Here is a 21,444-nt window from a genome sequence, read left to right as displayed (position 1 = left end):
AGCTCATTGTCATACTTTAGGTAAGACAAATGGCAATGGGGTGCTGGAAAATGTAGTCCAACTTAAGTTCTAACACCAGCAGCCCAATTCTTTATATTTTTCAACACTGATCTAGTGCCAGTGGTGTGCTACCGCAGCTGTGGTAGGAGCACTTCCATTAAGATGCAGAGTTTGCTTCACAAAGCACGTTCTACCCACTGAGCCATGAAATGGGCCCCTCAACTACTCTTCTGGTGTGGAAAGGTATTTGTCTCAATCTGACAACATGGAATCATCCTTAGAATAATGTACTCTGTTTTGAACCAGATAATAAGGCATAGGGCGGAAACAGTAGAGGGCTTCTGTGATCTATACCAAAGAACCCATCTACTGTCTCCGGAGTTGCCCGAAACAAAATCAAAATGAATATCTAGAGGGTCTACATTGGCAGAATGAAGCTGAGAGGTTGAGGCCTAAGATTGTACATCAATTTCCAGTTTTTGTGCTGACTGTGATGAAGCTTGAACAGAAACCCTAGTTGACATGTGGGTGAGAAACCAGTTCAATGGCCCAAGTTCCATTAATTCAAATCCATGTTCAGTAATTCCTGAATGATAATTATATTCAAGAAAATGGGTGAAGGGCAATGGACAGAAAGGGGTGTGGTGAAAAAAACACCCAGATGTTGGTAGAATTCACTGGTCCTGTCTAGACATGCCATGCAAAGATGCTCTCCCACTAACACAGGAAATCTGTGATGTTTTACAAGTGGGGCATCGCTCTGCTTATTGTGTTTGCATACAGCACAAGTGAAATATCCCCCGGCAGATATCGGCTAATGCAATCTCTTGCTGCAGGCAGATCTATCAGGATTTGACACTCAAAATACCTGATATGGCCTGGCTTCTACAGCTTTGAATGAGGGGGTTTAGTGTGGAGCTTATAAAAACACATCATCTGTGATTATGAATTTATTAAGCACCTCACATAAACGAAAAGAAAACACTATGACAGGTAGAGGCCTTGCATCTTTTATAAGATTCAGCACATTTAACTCAACCATGCATTCCTGAGCTCTAATGCCCCAATGCCACTCTTCTAGCTGCATAATAAGCGTCATCCAACAGCACAGGAAATAAATAAGAGAACATTTGCCCCAGACAATTGAGTAAGTAAAGTTTTGTGCTTTTGGGGAGGGATATCTGCTTGGGAATCCTTCATCTTTATACATCTTTTAATTTGCCCCACAAATACTCTATGTGCATTGGTTTATTAGAAGTAAACAGATGAGATCTAATACTAAGGCTACGTAAGAACATTGCCGCTTTATTCAGGGATGCTATCATAAAAAGACCCCCAATTTTTCTTCTACTGAGTGCAGCTTACATTCCACTTTTGTCTGGAGGTTGTCAAACAAAACGACATACACGTGAGGTACCCTACATTTCAAATGCTTTTTAATGTGTTTATTCTTTGAAATGCTTGAGCTCAGTAAGCTTTCTGGCATATTTTCATGGTCTCCGCCAGCACATCTTCCTGCAAAAAGATTTGCAATCTGTTAAACTAGAGAACAAAACCATTCCTAGATTATAGGACCAATCATACAAGGACGCCATATTTTAAAGCTTGAGTTTCTGCTCAATTCCTCCTATCACTGTGTCACTCCCAAACCAGTGGCAATGAAGAGGTTTGTGCCATAGAACAAGACAAGGCACTGATGTGTCACACTAGGCCTGAAGCTGAGGCAGAACCTCATCACTGAAAAGCTGCTTTGGCATACAGGCCTAAAAAAACAGTCAATCATATTCGATGATATCAAATATAAATCAAGGGAGCCAAAGCACAGGCAACTGCCATGCAATCAGGTTGAAGCCCAGCAATTACAATGAGCCAGGGTTACCTCAGCGGGCTGACCTCACCACAGGGAAAGCAAAAAGACAGATAAACCTGGTAGCTTAGAACTGGTCCCGTAGTCGGCACCAAACAACGAAAGCACTGTCAGCCTCACAGAGGTTTCTTTGTTGGAGAACTGTGATTCCCAAGCTCTGGTGCCAAAATGACATACTCACTCTTCTCCACACCAGTGCCCTGTGATGGCTGCTACAGAAGCTGTCTCCAGCCTGGTCAAGCCAACTTTATTTACAGAAAAGCCACTGACGTGTTAAAGAAGACTGCTCTGATTTAGTTATGCTTCTAACTGTTCACCCTGAACCAAGCTCTGTCTATTCGGAACTTGTCTGTTGCACCTTTACTCCTGTTTGATTTGAACTACCCCTGTATCAGGGATTTATCACTGTCTTGCCCACTGTCCATATTTTGTCTGGCTTTAGGTTCAAAGCCCAAAGTTCACATACACAGGCATGTGAGTATTACCTTTGGAGTGGAATGTTTAATATTACCCGTGTTACCCGAGTACTTGGCTAACTTAACCCTAGATCTTCCCTTCCCCCATAGCTCCTGTGATCCCTGCATGCTCAACATCATGGAAAAAGGATTCTTTTGATCACATCAATATCATAAAAACATTCTGAAATGAGCAAAACACATAAAATAACACGTAAAAAGATATGTACAAAACAAAGCCAATACAACCATTGCAAAAACTCTAGTTCAAATATCTCTTACAGTTCAACACAGCCAAGTGAAAGAATTAGATCCCAAAACATTTCAATGGACACCTTAACTTCTGAAAGGTCATTAATGCCGAGAGACCATTTCTGAAATCTAGTTTTTTCAAGATTGGACACAAATAATCCCTAGGTTATTTTACATACCGATTGGGGAGTTTGAAGGGGAATGGAACCAGGCACTTGAAGTTATACAAACATGTCGGCTTTGTGGAACTTTTGAGGAAACACTTGAATATTTAATATGTATCTGCCCTAAGCTGCTGCCCAATACGGAGGATATATTTACACCCCTTTTTTAACGATGCTAAAATAATAACTGCAGAGGCGGTTCGATACTGTTTTAGGATCAAAGAGGACAGTGCAATAACAAGGAAGATAACGTTTTTAGCTCATGCCTATAAGGCATTAATTGCTTAGACGGCTTTTATAACGGGAAATAATATCCATTTTTTAACGCTAGTGAATGGAAAATCGAAAATGTTATAATCCCGAGAAAAATGTGCATTGTACATCCCTGAACTTTAGCACATTAAAAAAACAAAAAAAATTGGTGGAAGAAATAATGTGAGATAAAAGATCACAATATATAGATAAAAGAGTGAAATAATTTATATATTAGGCATATTATCACTTTAGCATATCTTGAAATCAAAGATCGAGCCAAAAATGTTTAGAATATAGGTGAATGACTTAATAGCATGTGTAACTCTTTTAGGGGATGGATTATAAATTGCAAGTACAGAATCCTCTATGACAAAGCGGATGGATACATTTTATCAAAATAGCACATTGCACTTTAATTTGGTAAATTAAATAACTTGATTTAAAGAATACAGTTATAGACAATGAATGGAAACCACTGTGTGCTCTTATGTAAATGTATTACGAAGTGTGTACTGACCTTTATAGTAAGTTTTAATAATTGAAATCATCTCTTTGTTAAGCACGTGTATTTTTATTTGTAATCATATGATTAATACAATAAAGTATTTTTACTACTACTACTACTACTACTACTACTGGGGTCTGGTAATGCTTTCAAAGACAAAAGTCAAATAAGCAACTGTTTAGATACAGGGTCACAAGAGCAACCTAGTGCACATACCTCAATGGCTGGGCATTTAAGGAAACTCACAAAGTCCTTAAACAAACCCAGTCTCTTGTCAGAGGCACTCACTCTTGTCAGGAGTAGACACAGGCCAAATACTGCTGTACCCAGAGCATTAGTTATGGGGATGTAAGATCTCTTTGTAGGTTACATCATGGCTTCATCGTTGTGTTTACTCAAGAGACGCAACTTAAGTTGCTGAGTCAGCTAATAGGGATACAGCTCCTGCTGATCACGACTGGCCAGATGCTCCCACACCCAATTTTACCGGGTGCAGGAACACTTGACCATATTTTACCAAGAAGTAGTTCTGGCTAGTAAAATCACATGAGGTATTGGCACCGTGTGGCGATGGTGGTGGCGGCTCAGATCACATCACGTCCCGTGTTGCCATGATTGGGGCACAGCTAGCGTTGAGTGGTGGACTGTGGGCAGTCGACGCTCTAGCTGCTGGCACACCCCTGTGTGCATCTGCATTGTGTTAGACTTGGCATCTTTTGGCGTGTTTCCCCTGAGTTTTTGCTTTCTGCCCTCCCGGTTTGGACTGGCGCAGTGTTTCTGAACACATTTCTCACTGCTGATCAGTGGTAAAGTGCAAGTGCTCCCGTGGTAAACTGTGTTATGGATTGGTGTTTCCAGGATTGGGTATTTGATTTACTTGTTAGTCCCTAGTAAATTGCACTGAGTGTGCCATGGCCTGTAAATCAAATGCTACTATTGGGCCTGCAGCACTGATTGTGCCACCCGCGTGAGTAGCCCTAAAAAGGTAACTCAGACCTGCCATTGCAGAGTCTGCGCGCAGTTTGTAACTGCCATGTCGACTTGGCAAGTGCACCCACTTGCCAGGCCCTAAAACTTCCCTTTTCTACATGTCAGTCACCCCTAAGGTAGGCCCAAGGTACCTCTGTGGGCAGGGTGCAGTGTATGTGAAAGGTAGGACATGCCCTGGTGTGTGTGGCATGTCCTGATAGTGAATTACAGCCCATTTAGTTTTTCACTATTGCAAGGCTACCTGTTCCCCATAGGACAGAATGGGAAGTTTGTTTATAACATCTTATAAACATAACTGGCCCTGGGAACTAGGTGGGAAAATAGAGTTTAGTATGCCTGAACTCAGAATCTAAAGATGCATCTTTTAGTGAAGGTGATTTTTAGGTCTCGCCTAGCAGAGCGCATGCGCTGCTCCGCAAGACTTATTGTAAGGGCTTCAAAAAGCTCACCACACACAAGCTTGTGTGTGTGTGGCCTACTGCTTGTGGTTACCCGCATGGCGCCATATGTTTTGAATAATCATGCCCAGACACGGGTGCGATAATTCAAAACATATGGCCTGGTGCTCGCTCTCGCGCGCACCACTCGCAGAACGCTACATTCCTTGTATTCCTTGTTAGATCTTTGTGAACGTGATAGCCACATTTTACGTTTGCTTACGGCGAGCGGTTGCTTAATGTATTCGTTGGGTTTATTTTATATCGAAGGGCAGCGTTTTGCTGGTACTCTGTGTTCGACGTGCTTGCCTTGGGGAAGTTGGGTACTTTTAATCGCGGCGGGAAAACCCGAGCCACAGGCCCCCGATGACAAGGACTTCACCATGAACAGACTGTGGAGCGTGTGCGCCTTGTCAAGGAGGATTTGCCTTTTATTCCTTCGGTGGAATTAAGATAAAACGGCTGTACCTTTAAGCTAGGTTTCCCGACTCCTGCTGCGGATTACTTAACGCTCTTAAGTGTCTAATCAGAGGAAGAGTAACTTCGGTAAAGCACTAGTTTGGTATTTTAGTTTTTTATGCCACTCATGCCGCCTAGTGGTTAGATCTGGAATAGTTTTCACAGGTCTGATGAATAATCCTGTGGTCGGACACTTTTGTTTCTGGTCTCTAAGAATAGTAAGAATAGTAGCTCTGTAGATTGTGGTGACACAGCCCAAGTGTATACATAGTGTTTCTGACTTCATAAAATATTTTCGAACAATAGAGTTTAGCAAACCCTTGCGCCCCTGTAGTGAAGATCGTTATCTACCTATGTACAACGCTAAGTTAGCATAACCGCGTTAAATGTTAGAAAGCCATTTTGCCGCTTTTGCTGCTTTTGCACACAACACTGTAGTCACATGTCATTAAATTGAGAAATGCTTACTCGACTTTGCTTCACATGAGAACTGTCTGTTGTTAACATCCCAAACAGTGAGCTGCGACCTTGGTCTGTACACCGTGTAAAGAAACAGTCTGGGTCGCTAGACGGTGCATGTTGTTGAGTTCAGGTTGATCGGCCCACTAGTTTAGCCATAATACGCACGCAGCTGCAAATACCTGAAAGTCGAGTGCTTTTAATATTGCAGTGTTACATGTTTTCATTACATTCTGAAGAAGAGCGTTCCTAGGAGCAGAGCATAGCTGATCCTGCGATGTGAACTCTCTGAGCTGATCTTTACGGTATGGGGTTCCCCATTAAAGCCTAGAGACCTTCTATTAGTCTAATAATACTATTAGTGTGTTAGAGAAAGGAAGGTGGCTTAGATCCACTGTCATTTTAGTATGATTACTCCTTTCATTTTCTATGGTATTGTAACTATGCTGATGGTTTTGATCTTAATCGTTTGTCTGCTAACGTTAGCCCAACTGCTGCATCTTAGGACACAAGGTTTATAAAATAAACTCTTTAAACTTTTAACCGTGTCTCTGTTTACTCTGTTGTGGACTGGTACGAGAATAATTACGAAAAGGTATTTCTGATTCCCACCATTCCTGAGAAATATACTAAGTCGCTTGTTCTGGGTTGTCTATACATTGGGACCGCCGAGCTAAACCTTGGATAACGAATGGGACACTGATGCTGGCCGGATAAGGGGTTCTGGGTTCTGAGGTGGGTTTTTGGTACACCGCAATTCACTGAGGTCCTGGGTTCCTGCGCATAGTTCTGCGCATAAGCAGAATCCCTGCAACATGGCGCACCTTAAGTTTGGTCAACTGATTTGAGACGCCTTAGTAGTGCTTGTATTAGTCCACAACACCCTCACTCTGGTTTGCGGATAACGGGAGTGACGGTTTAACCTACCTGTGTTTCGACTAAATAGGTTCCTTCAAGCTTGATCATTAAAAAGGTTATTTAATCTGAACCCTAGTGCTACTAATATTCTGTAGATTTACTGTTTTGGTCCTAATGGCGGTCGATATTCCGGCTCATAGCCGGGCCACATGGCCGGTACTGGCCGGATTTACGCCTCATCCCCGCTATCTACAAGTATCGGTGGCTGAGTTGCGTGTGCTTCACACAGCCCTTATTACAGTACATAGGGTTTTAGTGCAGTACGTGTCACACAACGTGCAGGTGGTCGCTACTGCTGTTGCGGGACATCAGACGGACCACCACATGGTGGTGATTAGTCCTGTTATGGTTAATTCGGTTGTCGGCAAGCGACCTCAAAATAGGGATTATTTCCCTTATTGGCTTGCTGAGAAATGTGACCAATTAGAAGCGGTTTATCCGCATACGACTCCTGTGGAGAAACACAGGATCCTTACCATTACTTTGCCGAAAGACTTAGTCCCGGATATGGCCGATTGCGAAAACTGGAGTAAGGTCTTTGCAGCGACATACTCGAAGTGCTTTGGCACTCCGTCTCTGTCGGTACTGCCCTCCGTTATAAAACGTGTTCAGGAGAATTATGGTGCGGAGGCTGCTGTTGAATTGGGTATGCGGCTTGTCGGAGTCTTTGATGTGGTTGCTACCATGATACTGGGCAACCTCAAAGGAGATGCTATGCAGTTCCAGGTGCTTAATAAATGAGACCAAGTGAACGACGACGACAAGCCGAGGGAATTCGCGAAAATTATCGCGAACGCCTATAAACAAGTTGGTCGTAGCGCCTTAGGTGTTAAGCCAACTGTGAAGAATCCTGTTTTGGTACAGCAGGCAAAGGCAAATACGTCTGGTAAGGACGAACGCCCTAACTTTCCAAAACAAAGTTGGCGGGCGAAAAAACAGGAGAAACAGCAACAGAAACAGGGGTCTCGTCCTGCCTCTCTAGTCCAGTCAGGTAGTGAACGCACTTGTGATCTGCGCGATCGTGCTACTATTAAGTCACCTGATCGCTTTCAGGTTTCTGAACAACGCTCTCCTCATTCTTCACAGGAAACATCGACTTCACAGTCCGGTGGCGGAGGCAGTCGGGGTGCACCGCAAGCACGTGAGCAGTCCCGACAGACTGACGGCAAAGGCAAGCAAGACGACTCTGCACGTCAAAGACCCCCGTTTCAGAAGAAGAAAGTTGCTGCACTGACAGCGAGGTATGCCTCAGATGGTACGGATGCAGCTTCTGAACCTGACATGGGCGCTAATGCTGCTAGACAGCGCGGCGGAAGTTACAGTAGTGCGTCAAGCACTGCGTCCATATCTGGTGGCGACAGCAACTGATATATTCGTGAATATTGAAACTGCTGACACTCGGGTGTCTCCCCCTGATAGACTATATAATATTGTCCTTCAAATAGAAGGTGACATACAACGTACAAGGTGACATACAACGTACAATTCAAGGGGTGTTTTGGGATAATCTGACCACTACCTATGATATTCTATCGGCGGAGGCAGATTGGCCCCCGGCTTTCGTTTTAGATGCTCCTAGAGGGGAGGAGGTGATCCGCCCATCCTTTGCGTACACAGTGCCTAAGGTCCTAGCTAAAAAGTACGCCGGGGAATGGGCTCAGGTGCAAGCGCCTGCGTTATATCGAAATCAGGTTGGCTGGGATAAATTGTCTCCCGGCCATGAGATTCCGTTGCGGACAACGCCCCAACCACAACCCCAATACCCCATGCGTCGTGAAGCTAGACCTCACGTCGCGTCGATCCTTGAACAATCGGAATATCAGGGAGTAATCGAAACATGTGTGTCACCTATGAATAATCCCTTATTCACTGTGACGAAGCCTGACGGGTCGTACCGCCTAGTTTTGGATTACCGGCACTTAAACTCTCATTGCCGGACCTGTGCAGTACAGAACACCCATTGTTCGCTCTCGTCGATAGTCTCGTGAGAAAAAGGTTTAAAACCACACTTGACATTTCCAATGGCTTTTACAGCCATAACCTGTCCTCTCTTAGTAGTGAGTGGACGGCGTTCACCTCTGGTGGCAAACAAAAACAATTCAAAAGATTACTAATGGGCTATAAGAACAGCCCGGGAGTCTTTGCCGCTCGCGTGGTCTCCCTCTTGGAGGGTATAGACCCGGATGCGTACTCGTATGTGGAAGACATTTATCTCACAGATGACGAGTTGGACCCGCATCTCCGTCGCGTTGATCGCATTATTGTTTTGTTTGCAGACTTCGGTTACAAATTCAACTTTGCGAAGTCACACATTGCGGAATATACAGTGTTGTTCTTGGGGTACGAACTCAACAATGAAGGTTGAGGATTGGCTCCGCACTTTCTAGAGAAGTGCGCATGCCTCCGTGCTCCTAATTCACTGAAGAAATTACAGTCCCTGCTGGGTTTTCTGAATTTCGGTCGAAATTACATCCCGGATTATGCCCAGCGTATCAAGCCGCTTTACACCTTGGTACAACCTACTTTTTCCAAATCTTGTTGGCTGCCAGAGCATTTAGCTATATTGCAGTTATTGCAAGCTGATCTTCTTGCTTCTAAGTACTTACAGACACGTGATAACCACACTAACCTGGTCATAAGAATAGTGCCCGGCGCAGTTGGTTTCACATACTTATCGTTCAATGAGGGCGACACAGTCCCCATTGCTTACAAATCTCACTTGTACACTTCAGCTGAACTGCGTTTTTCCGCTGTCGAGAAGGTTGTTACAGCAGTGCAGATTGGCGATTCTGAAAGAACGAGCGCTGTCGCAGGGAAAACTCATGTTGGTGGTAACACCCTATCCTGCCCTTGAGGCGGTGACAAAAGCGAGTGTACCGAATTCTAAAGCTTTGCATCCAAGGTGGATACAATGGGCCACTTCCTTGACCTCGCCGGACGTCACTTTTATCTTTGACGCGGCACTCCAGACCCAGGAGTTTTTGCAGTATGAATTAGTTCATCCGGCTCCTCTGTCCTTGCGCCCGCTCGAGGATTACCATTGTGTCATATACACTGACGGTTCTGCGCAACCCGCAACTGGATCAAAGCACGCCTATTCAGTGGCTTGCGCAATTGTAGTCGGTACTTTCGTAAATGGTGAATTCCAGTCCGATGTCGTGCATACGCAGTCATTGGGTGATTGTACCGCTCAGTTGGCGGAGCTTCATGCTCTGGTGCTTGCACTGGAGTTTGCTGATCCCCGAGTCACTACACTTATAGTGAGTGACTCCTTTTATTGTGTTCAATTTTACAACGACAATCTACATTTTTGGTCTAAGAATGACTACCATGACTCCAAAGGTAGCACTATTAAGCATAAACTGCTTTGGGTTCGAGTGGCAGATCTTAAAGAACATCTGCCCCTCGTGAATGTAATTCACACTCTTGGTCACCAATGAGTTGGTGTCCATGCTGTCGGCAACAGCTTAGCTGACGAGGCAGCAAAAACAGCAGTGGCAACATATTTAGTAGCAGCAGTTACAAGATCCAGAAGTAAGATTGATGATGACATCTTGGCAGCTATTGCTGCTACAGAGCAGGGAACGAAGCCACCGAGAGGTTTCCCTGCTCGTTACCATTATCGTTTAAGTCCTGATAAAGTCCCATTAGTGAGGATTAAGGACGTTGGTGACAGATTGATTCCCAACGCGGACTGCAGACCTTCTTTGATATTAGCAGCTCACGAGGGCATGGCATCCGCGCATGCCGGCGTTGCGGCTACTGTATCTCTGCTACAACAACGTTACTGGTGGTGCGATTTGTACAAGCAGGCCAGAGCTTATGTTCTTAATTGCGACATTTGCCAGCAGATTAAACCTTCAACTGCGGCGCGCCCACCACAAACTCAGTTGTACATCTCTAATAAACCATTGAGTTGTGTTTATTTAGATCACTGTGGTCCTTTTACCTCTGATACTGCGTACAAATACATCTTGGTTGCAGTTGATTCGTGCACACGTTTTCTGTGGGTATGGCCACAAAGGAGTGCTGATTCTCGCACTGTCATAAAAGATTTGTGTGCCTTTGTTGGGAGTTTTGCATGTGGTACCTTTCATTCTGATCAGGGTCCGGCGTTCGCCTCTAAGGCGTACAAAGAGGCCATGAGAAATTTGTGGGTCCAAGTCAAATTTTCGTCTCCATACCAGCCTGAGGGTAATAGTGTAGTGGAGCGAATGAACCGTGACTTAAGGCAATCTTTGACAGACAGAGTTTTGGGTACTGGCCGGAACTGGCTAGCCCACTTATATGACTTGCAACGTGCACTTAATAATCTCCCTAGAGGGTCTCTGGGTGGGCGGACCCCATACATGATGCTCTTTGGTGTTCGAATGTTTGTTCCAGACCTTGATGGTCTAGACATGGCGGCGTCAGCCGCACCCTTTGACGTAGATGAACACTGTGCTGTCTTGCAGAATCTTCAAGAAGCCAGAGACAGTCTAGCGAAGGAACACGTACCCTCCTCATCTGATGCTGAACTTCAGATTCCGGTAGTCGGCTGGCTGCCTCGAGTTGGTGATCTGGTCCGTGAGAAGGTGGAGAACAAGAAGGAGTTCGGCCCCTCTTATCGTGCACCGGTTCCAGTGCTTGGTGTGCAGGGTACTAGAACAGTCATTTTACCTCCACTTCCTGGTCGAAAGGATAACAGGTACATTTCGATTGACAATGTCAAACTACAACGAGTGGCCGATTCTTCTTAGTATGACTCCGGCGGTTTCCTGCCCTTCGATGCTGAGAAATTCTGTTGTGGCCCAAGCCTCTGACGCAGTTCCTGATGTTGCCATCGAGATGCATACAGTTGGATGCAGCGTTGGGGAACCACGCCTCCACGCTGCTAGGCGCGTTCGTGGTCCCTCCCCCTCTCCTTGCTGGATGCCGCGCTGATGGCGGGAGCCTGATGAGAACGCTGCACGGATTTGAGTGAGAACAGAGCACTGATGTGGAGCGGGAAACCGGTGTCTTCTCTGCCGCTGTCTACAGAGAAAAAAAACTGAGAATTGAAACCGGGTGACGACGCTGTTTGGGAAAAATAAAGCAGCTACTCTTTTGGTCCTGTTCTCGAGCCCGAAGTAATAGCTCAAACTACCGGCTCAACTACCAGCTGCTGCTACAGAGGCGTACCCGGATGGATTTGCCTTGGGTTGAGGGGAGCTGCTGAGCACACCCTGGCCCCGTATAAAACGTAAGGAGAAACAAAAAAAGGGGTTGTTGGTTGGTGAGCTGGACTGTGCAGGCAGAGGAACATTTTTACAGGGGGGGTTTCCAGTCTGCTCGGTTTTGAGACTTTGCCAGGGGGAAAGTAAGCCTCCTTGACTCCTAGAAGAGAATGGTGAGACCTCAGAGAGAGGGTGCTGCAAATTTTAAAGCGGCCAGAACTGAAGCGCAAAAAGTGAAGAAAACCCGTCACGCTCTTACCAAGATAGCGCGTCAAGCAGTCCGCAAAAGCGACAGATGGACTGTGCTATCTTCACCGGACAGTCACAGTTCGCCTGTCAGCTCAGATGAGGATATATCCCTTACTAGGGCTGTCGATAGTGAGAAGGGTAGAACCGCGTGAAAGGAGATGCAAGGGGTACAATTGAACACCAGTCTGGAAGGGGCTATCCCTGTAGGTCAGAACAACCAAGACTTCAGCACTGGGGGGAATGTACAAAAGGAGGTGAAAGAATTCCCTTTATTTGCTAAAAAACAAATTTTATTACCTCCTCACTCCCCCACACTTTCACAGCCTATTGATCTCGGCGTGTTTTCAGCAGCTGGACTGGATCCCACTGGGCGAGATGTATTTGGCCTTGAGCACCCAAAACTGGTATCAAAATCCAAAAGTCTTGAACCTCGTCCCATAGGGGAAATTGGGACTGGTGGACAGGCGAATATTCCAGTGCCGGTCCACGACTTGCCAGACTTGCCAGAATTAAGACGAACTTTGGATAATCCACAGGCTTCTGTGCCGCTATCACTAGATCAGTCTCAGAAATCGCGAGAATCACTCCGTTACCGTTACTGAAATCTGGCATGGAGAATCCAGAAAATTTTCAAATTGATATCAGGGATATGCTGAATTTAATTTTAGGAGAGATAAGGGAAATGAAAAAGCTTCAGCAAATAGAGATTAAAACCCTTAATCTGAGGCTAGATAAAATCGAAGAGGCCATCGCGGGACTCCCCTCCAGATTTTCTGAAGTAGAGGCCAGAATTTCCACCATTGAAGATCAACTGGTGACGGTGATGGCTGAGTCAAAGGATGCGGCTAAGAAGAAAAGATATCTTGAGAATAAGGTTGAGGAACTGGAAAGTCACTCTAGGAGATCTAATCTACGCCTAGTGGGGGTGCCCGAAGGGATTGAGGGTTCCCGAACCCTCCTCTGGGTAAACAAGTTTATCAAGCAGCAAGTGTTGCCGGATTATGAAGGAGATTTGTCCATCACTAGGGCACATCGTATTCCAGCCCAGCCATTTCCAAACTCCCCTTACCCTCAACTTTGCTGACTTTAGAATAAAAGAGAAAGTTCTGGCAAAAGCTATTCAACAACGACAATTCCCCATTAACGAGACACAGAAATGTAGAATCTTTTCCGATATGACAGCTGTCGCAGCTCGAAGAAGAAAAGAGTTTGTTAAGATGCTACATCTCTTTAAAGCTCATGGGGCTCAGGCCTCCATCGTACAGCAATCGAAATTAAGGGTGTTGGCGAAGGGGAGATTTTTTATGTTCTCGGATATTGAGGAGGCCCAGCTTTGTTTGAAGGAGATATCTGGTCCCTCATGTGAAGCGTGACCCCTAGTTCTATTTAAGCTTGGGTTGGCCGCTCTCGACTAGTAATGTTTTTCACTTTTTTTTTTCTCTTTTTTCTTCTCTTATTCTCTTTTCTATCTTTTTTCTCTCTGCTCCGTAGAGTTCGGTTTGTTTTGATCAAGGGACAGGAGGGGTGAGGGGGGGGGGCGTGACCACGATCGCCCCATGGGGTGTTACAACATGACACCCAGGAACAATTGTGGGAGGTGGGAGATGTGGTCTGCGTGGTGTAGGGGGGGGGGGGTTCCACATTTCCAGGGAAGGGGTTTTTGTCAGGGTGGTGGGGGGTTGGGTGTTAGCAGGAAAAAGAGCAGTAGTAGTAAGAAGGCCGGGATTGATTTATAGAGCAAAGAAATATGGCAAATGGTAGTTGCAAGATTCTGTCGTTGAACACCAATGGGTTATTAAATAAAAAGAAATATGGTGCACTTATAAGATGGGCTTCCTTTCTGGACCCCCACGTTCTCTTCCTCCAGGAAACCCATCTTAAGTCTAATTCCCCTAACTTGTTTATCCCTAAAAAATTCTCAAAGGCCTTTTTTGCCTCTTCTGGGGCAGCAATGAGGGGGGTTGCAATTTATTTCTCTAGCAGAATGGATTGGGAATTTCTTCAGGTACACAGAGATATTTTGGGAAGATGGATCTGGGTAATAACTAAAATTAGGGGTCGGATAATAAACTTCATCAACTATTATGGCCCAATATCCGATAATGCCTTACCCTTGACCCAGATTCATGAAAGGTTGACTAGCTCTCCTGGACAAATTGTTCTAGGGGGGATTTTAACTATATTATGGATATTAGGAAGGATACCACTAATAAAAACAAAAGACCGTTGAAGCCCAACACCAAAAATATAATGGGGACAATTATGGAGCAGTTTGGGCTCGTAGATTCATGGCGGCATCTCCATCAAGAAATGGAATCTTTTACCTTCTACTCCCATCGCTTCTCTTCGGCCTCTCGACTAGATTATTTATTAACTTCAAGGTCTATACAGGTGACAAATGCATGGATCAGTAGTAATTATTTTTCTGACCATGCGCTTGTAGGGGTTTCCTTGGTTTTGGGGGGGAGAGACAAGGAACGATCAAGGTAGCAGATGGATCGCCTCCTCCTTCAAAACGTAGATTGGATTACTGGATTTAGGGAGTGAATTCTACAATATTTTGAGATCAACAATAATACCGCCATCCCCTTTGCTGTCTGGGGAGGTTTTAAGGCCGCGCCCGGGCCCAAATAATAGCTGTAATGGCCGGTCAGTCCAAAACTCGGAGGTTGCAAATTGAGAACCTTCAGAATAAGGTGGATCAAGAATATGCTTTAATGCTACAGCATTCCCCCAACTGCTTTAATAAAGCTAGTAGGGAACTAAGAGATTTTTTTATCCTGGAGGAAATGTGTAACTCTAAAATCTTTCAGCAAAAAATCTATGAAGAGAGTCAGTTGATGGGGAAGCTCTTAGCCAATTCCACCAGGAAAAAAATGGAATCCTCCCTAATCACCTCCATCAGGGACCTGGTTACAGGCTAGTTGTATCAGATAGGGATAATGTTTCACGGATTTTTCTCCATCACTACGGGCAGCTCTATTCAACAGAGTATCCGTTTAATAACGAACAAATTCAGGAGTATTTGATGGATGTAGATATTCCCAGGCTTTCAGAGGACAGAATCAGAGAATTAGACGATGAAATAATGGAGGAAGAAAGTATAAGTGCAATCAACTCCATGGCAGGGGGTAAGGCATGTGGCCAGGATGGATTTCCCATTGAATTTTATAAGGTTTGTATTAAAGAGTTGGTATTTCCCTTAAAGAGACTTTTTAATGACATCAGAAAGGGCGGAACTGTATCGAGTGAGTTCAAGGAATCTATAATAATATCGTTTGTGAAAAAAGATAAGAACCCATTAGATGTGAACTCTTTTAGGCCAATCAGCCTACTTAATTCTGATTACAAGATCTTGATGAAAGTATGGGCTCAGCGCTTCCTTCCTGCTGCGCAAGAAATAATCCTTAAAGATCAGACAGGTTTTATAGCAGGTCGATCTATGGCTACAAATACTCAATTTTTAAATCATGCCTTAGACTTTTTTAATATCAACGAAATCCCTGCTGCAATTATTATGGTTGATGCTGAAAAAGCCTTTGATCTTGTGAATTGGCAAACATTGTTTCTAACTTTAGGTCGTATTGGTCTCTCACAACAGATTATTAATATGTTATGGAATATTTATCAGAGTGCTAGTGCTAAGGTGGTTATTAATCAAGAACAAATAGGGGAAGTTACAATAAAACGGGGAACCAGGCAGGGTTGCCCGCTTTCCCCGCTACTTTTTACCTTTTTTATTGAACCCCTTGTTTTAAAAATTCGTAATAATGCTGCTATTCTTTCTCCTATACCAGGGATGTCAAAAGTTAAATTATTCACTGATGACATCATACTATATTTAGCCCCGACGAAAGAACGTAGAGTTAGCGTTTAAAGAGTTTTTCCTTTTTCAACAAATCGGTGGATACAAAATAAATGAAAAAAAGACCGAGATACTGGCTCTTAATATTGATCCCAACGTTTTTCCTAACAATTTGAGGGTCCAAGCCATGAAAACCGACCCGATAAGATATTTGGGTATCTATGTTACTAACCAGTATCAGAAATTATTTGAATTAAATTATCTTAGAACTAAGCAGAAGATAAAAAGCTCTCTCGAACAATGGTCTGCACTTTCCCTCACTATTATAGGGAGAGTTTATCTGGTTAAAATGTCCATTCTTCCCCTATTGATTTTTTTAATCTTAAACGTCCCTATTCGTCTCAATCAATCTTATTTTAATGAGCTAGATACATTGTTTAGGAAATTTATTTGGGCGAAAAAGGTCCCCAGAGTAAAATTAGCTACAGTTCAGCTGCCCATAAATCAAGGGGGTCTAGCATTTCCGCAGGTACGGACATATTATGAGGCAGCCCTATTGAATTTAATACATCATAAGTGCATCTATGACGGTTTTTTTTTTTGGGATAAAATGATAGTAGAAGGGGGAACGCAAACGCCCGTCTTTCTAAAAACTGCTAAATTACCAAAGAAAACCCGCTACAAGTCTCTACGAGAAGTCCAATTCAGGCTTCAAGCAGTTTTTTAAAAAAATAGCTCCTCCGGCTTTCAATATTTGGGTTTGGGTGAGTGTAATGGCATTGGCCTACATCTGCAATTAAGACACATTGAGATTTGGGGAGAGTGTGGGTTCTCTCAACTCAAACATTTCATTGCCCATAACAAAATAGTATCTTGGCAAGAAACTATGGCCAGGGCAGAAGGCTGTAGAAAGCCCACATTTCTCGAATATTTGCAGAGAGTCCATTTCATTTCCAATACCGAGGGCATTTTGAATACTCCACATCATACCATGGTAGAACTTTATGATTTCAAGCGTTCGGGACTTGGGAAATGGTATTCTGTATTGCGGAAGGACGAACAGGCAAAGGGTATAGTGTCCCACATTGAAAAAATAGCTAGGGACACTGGATGTAGATTCAATCTTAAGGAATGGGAAAACATGTGCCTTTTAGGGCATAGGTCCCTACGTGCTGCTAATTTTAAAAGAATGTCCTTTCTATCAAGGTGGCTCGCTTATTGGACCCTGGCTAAGATTCAGAAAAGATACCCCGACCATCTTAATAGGTGTTTTCGCTGCCAGCAGGAGGAGGAAGGAGGATGGCTGCATATTTTTTTTTCCTGCCCGCAACTTGAGCAGTTCTCGGGGGAAATTTTTAATGATATGGGAGTAGATACAGGTATGAGTGTTCTTCCCCAGGTTGAAACTACATTATTCGGGTTTTCAAGGGACGAGGCCAACTTATCTACCTCTGATAAGGTTTTTATAGCTATATCTTGTATGGTGGCTCGTTCCTTGATACTTCAAAATTGGAAATCTAAGGAGATCCCAAATCATTTAAATTGGTTTAATAAAATGAAAAGGATTTGGAAATTTGAAGAGGCTTATGTCAAGAGAGTAGGGGGTATAAGGAAATATGAGAAAAATTGGAAAAAATTTGAAGAACTGCTTCTACTTAAGGATAGGACGTAGAGTTGTCGCGGGTTTTTTAATTCTGGAAGAGTATTATATACTTTTTATTGGTGTTTAATCTGACAGGTTCAATCGTAAAACCACTATTGATCTCCAAGGGGACTGGGGCAATGATTTTGTACTTTCCCAAGTTGTATATGATTTATAACGCACAATTTCAGGGGTCCGATGAAGAAAAATGTTGTTTATTGAATGTGATTTTAATATGCTATTTATTGGCTGCTATTTGCATTTGCACTTTATCTTGTTAATCTTATATTCTGAATTTTATGACTCAAATACTGTGTTTTTCTTTTAAGTGAATTTTTGCTGCTATTATACTTCCACTTTATGTGGTGATAATATTTGCATGTGATGTTAATAGTACTGTTTTTTACTAAGGTAATTATTGGCTGCTATTGCATTTGCACTTTAAATGTAGGAATTAATTTGCGTTTTAAATGACCCAAGATGGATCTTATATCACAGTTGAGATACATGTGATTTTGTTGCTACATTTTGCATTTGCACTTTATTTGTTGGTTTGTTAATATCACGATAGAATGGCATGATATAGCATATATAAACACACAGCACCCTGAATGCTGGTTAATAAGCAGGTGTTTTTTATTTATTTATTTTTTTTAACCCCAGTTTGTGTTAATATACCAAGCATTAATGGTTTGTCCAATCGTGGTGGTCCATATGTTGTGTTTGTAAATGTGTATCTTGGCACCCTTCTGCTCTGCTCAGTAAAAAAAAAGTAAAAAAAAAAAAGAGAGGCATACAGTTACTGGTCCCTTGTTGCCACAAAGACCTGGTGGTGTGCTTGAAGAAGTTGAGAATGCTTATCCTGCGGATGTTACCTTGCCTGTTTTACAATCCACCACAGTTGCCCTCTCACAAGACTCTTTTGATTCTCGTTCAATGACTTCCATTGCCCCGTCCAAGGTTTCGATTTTTGTGGCTTAGTTCAAAAGACGTTTTTTAATACCCCCTTGGACTTACATTTGGCTGGTGCTCATATGTGTTTTTTTTGTTTATGTCCATTGGCTTTGTGGTAGTATTTTTTAGACTTATCAATGGACACTACCTGAATGAAAGGTCTACTATTCGACTAATTGACGGAACTTTGGCTCCCCACTCCTCATCTCACATTATGAAAAGGGACCAGACTTTTGTGAACATTACTGCCTGGCCTGTACGTGATGGGATCATTCACTCAGATGATTGGGATGTTCAAGCCATAGAGGCACTGTTTTCTGATTTGAAATATTATGCTGCATTTGATGCTGAGGATTTGTATTTAGATACTGCTAATTATGATGTGCAATTTTGTTATCAACATTATGGCACGCATTTCCTACACAAAGCAAATACGTTTAGAAATTTTGTAAATTATACACAATGGGAACACTGCCCCGCCCCTAGGATGGGCAGCTCTGCCACGTTAGTGGAAAAGTTCACTTATTTTTCTGATTTTAGTGTGTCCAATCCGGCCGCCTTTTATTTTAAGGTTGCGCCTGAGTCTGCTTCTAAAGTTAGACTGACACACACCAAATTGTTGTTTATGGACGAGTTGGCAATTGGCGGGTATGATTTGTGGAAAGCTACAGTCGATCTTAAGTCGGTTGGGGCTCCAAACAATGGCAAGTACAGGGAACAGAAGCTTTGCATCGTGCCTGTCTTATCCCGAATCACATGTTGTTTTTAAATTCATCAATTTTTCAGACCACCTGTTTTGGATTGGCTACTACTAAAAAATTAAATTCTCCCTCGACTCCGGATCTGGGTGCTTATCCTACTTGGGTTAATCATACAGATCTGTCCCTTGATACGTTGCAGACATACATTTCCAACACATCCTTCAATGTTTCTGAATTGGACCCCGAAGGGTGGTTGGTTTGGCAGACCAGTGCAGATTCCTGTCAACATCGGTTTCTTGGTTTAAGACCGGGGTATACACAAGTTCGTGTGGACCCCCGTTTTGAATCTTCTCACACTGTGACTACCTACTCAGTAGGGAAGTTGTGCCAGTCTTGGCTGCAACACTTGACCTTAGAGTCTGTTAAACTTCATTTAGCCAAATTAAACGATAAAATAGATTTGAATGATTTTGTTAAGGGTCCTGCAAAAGGCAGGTCCAAGAGATGGGTGTATGCTATTTACAACGAATTTTGGAAGTTGTCGCAAGTTGAGGCTGCTTCCCGATTACGCGCTATTGACCAAGCAAATATGGAAAAAGTATTGGCTGTAATCGATAACAGCATTAACACCCTGTCTTCCAGAATTTATACATTAGATAATATTGTATCCTCTGTATTGGACATTGTGCAGGATTATTTGTCTGTATTGTATCATGGTCAAAATCAAATGCGTTCTGTTATGCAGTTGGCATGGACGTTGCAAACGTTAAAGGCAGGGAAAGTCCCTTGGGATTACATGAATACTTCATCTTTGTTCCTCCCTTTTAATTTGACTGCAAAACAGCAGTTCATGTCCATGAAAGATGCTACATATTCATTGCTGCACATTGAAAAGTTAGAACCTTTGCCTTTCTCTGTTGCCGAATTGAATTCTGCTGTGTGGCTTGTACATGGGTTGATCACGTTACCGTTTCCCCTGCTCAAGTTTAGTTCATGCATGAAACATTATGCTCTAGGCAGGTATGAACAACTGGGTACTGCCTTTCTGCATGAAGTTTGGTCACTCCCTTTCACATACAGATGCGTGAGGAATGGCAAAGAGGTTTACTTGAAAGGTGAAGAATGCACATCCACTCCGGATCATTCTGTTGTGTGTAGGCACATTCAATTGCATGGTGCATGTAATGTGCACGCCCCTAATTTAGCTTGCGTCCTGAAAGGGATTCCTGTGCCAGTTATTACTCCATCTTTTACGCTGCTTGCTAACGGTAGTTATTTGCTGTTAAATAATGAAGCTTGCTGTGGGATGTTAGTGGGAATTCCCTACATTGTGACTGTATCGCAGAGAGTAGTTTGCTGTAATAACGTCCTGTTCCCACCCCCGCATAGCCGGCTCGATGTATCCATCTGGCCTTCCATTCCAACCTTGAAAGCAGAGTTCAACAAGATGAGCAGAATAAGGGCTCTATTGTCTCAAAAAGAAGTTGCGTTGACTTCATCCCAGGAAGCATTTGTCCTTCACGTAGCAAACACCCGCACTGAGGTGCAAGCGCTTTTAAATACTGATCTGCCTCTTCATTTTGGAACTCTGATTCAGACTATCTTTAATGCCTCGTCTACAAGTGGCATAGCTCATTTTTTTAAAATTGTGGGCTCCGGCCTCGTGACCTCTTTTCAATCTATTTTTGGTGTGATCCCGGCCATTTTTCATTCTATTTTTTCCAGCGTCTTCGGAGGTCTCCCATTACTTCTCGCCCTCATAGCTGGAATACTGTTGTTGATCTGCGCCCTGCGCTATGGATGCACAACTTGCGTCACACAACAACATGTCCCGCCTGCTGCATCTTCGTAACCGGATGCTTGAATTCTATGGCGCTTTACCGCTGGCAACTTTGAGCGTAGCCTATGGATTGTCCTTCCGGTTTGCCTACTTTACTTGTGTGCAGCCAGTCTTTCATTGCCTAGATTGTCCGTTCCAATGGGCTCTGGATTTGTGTCTGTCCAACTCGGCGTCTCCTGACCCGGATTATGATCGGCTAATGAGCCCCTTAGTGGCTCATGAGTTGGACTGTTCTGGTGTCGGGATTATGGCCTGTGCTGCAGCGCATGGAGTTCTTGGAAATTGGGACATCGGAAC

General features: G+C 43.5%; 1 protein-coding gene across 1 annotated transcript in view; it reads right to left on the bottom strand.

Annotated features, from left to right (window-relative positions):
- Positions 1-21,444, bottom strand: part of D2HGDH (D-2-hydroxyglutarate dehydrogenase) — a 595,031-nt gene that overhangs the window by 1,455 nt on the left and 572,132 nt on the right. The window lies entirely within an intron of this gene.

This window comes from Triturus cristatus, chromosome 11, assembly GCF_964204655.1.
Source record: "Triturus cristatus chromosome 11, aTriCri1.1, whole genome shotgun sequence".
NCBI lineage: Eukaryota > Metazoa > Chordata > Amphibia > Caudata > Salamandridae > Triturus > Triturus cristatus.
The sequence above is the reverse complement of the archived record's forward strand: the minus strand, read 5'-3'. Positions and strand labels throughout refer to the sequence as shown.